Genomic DNA, 2,365 nt, shown 5'->3' on the forward strand with positions numbered 1-2,365 from the left:
TATTCCTGCATTTGAGGCACCTTTTACAAGAGTCTTAATTGATTGCTTAGGACCTCTACCTAAAACAAAAAGTGGGAATCAGTATTAGTTAATAACACTGGATGTGTCGACTAGATTTACAGAGGCAGCTCCATTATGCAGTATTACAGCTAAAAGGATTTTAGAGGAGTTACTCCTTTTTTCACTACCTATGGACTACCCACAGAAATACAATCAGATCAAGGGTCAAACTTTACAGCAACATTATTCAAAGAAGTTATGGACAACTCAGGAATAAACCAATTCAAATTGCGTACCAGCCAGAATTGCAAGGACCATTTTTAAGGTGGCATCAGACATTAAATGTCACGTTGAGGGCTTGTAATAAAGATTATCCAGATGACTGAGATAAGGGAATTCCGTTTTTGCTTTTTGCAGTCAGAGATGCACCAAATGAATTGACCAAAATCAGTCCATTTGAATTTATTTTTGGGCATGAAGTGAGAGGACTGCTAAAATTGATTAAGGAGACATTGGTAAGTCAGAATTCATAGTTTTTGAACTGTGTTAGATTTTAGGGAACAATTAAATAGAGTGAGGGAGTTGGCTAGACGGAATTTGAAAATATCGCAGCATACAATGAAACACTAAAAATCAAAAACTATCAATTTTGTTATTGGTGATAAGGTGTTAGTATTACTTCCAGTGATAGGTGAACCTTTAAAAGCAAGGTTTACTGGACCTTATCAAGTCAAAAGGAGATCGAGTGAGGTGATTTATTTGATAAAGACTCTAGACAGAAAGAAACCTGTCATGTGAATATGCTGAAAAGATGTTTTGATAACGATGAAAGCAAAAGTAGATTGTGTTATTGGTTACAACAGAGTGAAGAACTAAGTTCAGAGGATTCTGAATTGGACAATGAGGAAGTTATCAAAAATTGGAATAAATTATTGAGAAACCTTCTAGAGGAAAACCAAAAAGCCTAAAAGTTATTACTATCACTTGAGATATTAGATTACTTAGTGTGGAAACAGGCCCTTCGGCCCAACAAGTCCACACCGACCCGCCGAAGCGTAATCCACCCATTCCCCTACATTTACCCCTTTACCTAACACTACTGGCAATTTAGCATGGCCAATTCACCTGACCTGCACATCTTTGGACTGTGGGAGGAAACCGGAGCACCCGGAGGAAACCCACGCAGACATGGGGAGAATGTGCAAACTCCACACAGTTAGTCACCTGAGTCGGGAATTGAACCCGGTCTCTGGCGCTGTGAGGCAGCAGTGCTAACCACTGACCCACCGTGGAAATAAGTTGGGAAGTCTAACCTAACTATACATGATGTAAATCTAGAAGATGCTGTTCCGATTAAGCAACCTCCTCATAGGCATAACCCTCTAAATTTGGTGCAGGAGATTGAATGCATGCTCCAGGACAACAGTCAAAGTGAGTGACAGTGACCGAAGCTCACTCTTGTAATGGTGCCAAAACCAGATGGTACCCAACGGTTACCTGTGGACTGTTGCAAAGTAAATGCAGTTACAAAGACTGGTGCACGTCCGATTTTCCCCATTTAGAAGATCATGTTGAAAAGGTGGGACAAGCAACTTATACTTCTCAGAGGATACTGGCAGGTACCTTTTATCTGAAAGGGCGAAGCCAATTTTGGCTTTTGTGATGTCAACTGAACTGTATCAGTTCAAAGTCACGCCGTTTGATGTGAAAAATGCGTCAGCCACAATTCAGAGATTAAGATTACCCAATTGTTCATACATAAAAAACACCTGGTGATTTTTAATCATGCATAGAAGGAACACTTACCGGACTTGTTCGGCAGGCTTGGTGATAAACCTGGTGAAGAGTGAATTGCCAAAGTCCTGGTCAACTTCCTGGGCTATGTTATTGGACTTGGACAAATGGCACCCCATGGAATGCAAAAATAAAGATAATTGGGGAGTTTCCCACCCCATTGACAAAAAGAACAGTACTACTATTCCTGGGATTGAATGGATTATATTGGAAATTCGTACCAAATTTTAGCAATGTGGCTGCTCCATTCACTGAATTACCAAAACAAAAAGGCAAGAAGTTTCAGTGGACATTTGACTGCCTGAAGCTGTTAACCACTGCCCCAGTGTTCACCACCCCTAATTACGCAAAGCCATTCAAGGTGGCTGTTGATGTGGGTGTCTGTGCTGTGCTGTTACAGGAAGATGTTGAAAAATGTGTTGCTGGAAAAGTGCAGCAGGTCAGGCAGCATCCAAGGAGCAGGAGAATCGACGTTTTGGGCATTAGCCCTTCTTCAGGAATGAGGAAAGTGTGCGAAGCAGGCTAAGATAAAAGGTAGGGAGGAGGGACTTGGGGGAGGGGCGTTGGGAAG

Source organism: Chiloscyllium plagiosum, chromosome 47, assembly GCF_004010195.1.
Source record: "Chiloscyllium plagiosum isolate BGI_BamShark_2017 chromosome 47, ASM401019v2, whole genome shotgun sequence".
In the NCBI taxonomy this organism is placed as follows: Eukaryota; Metazoa; Chordata; class Chondrichthyes; order Orectolobiformes; family Hemiscylliidae; genus Chiloscyllium; species Chiloscyllium plagiosum.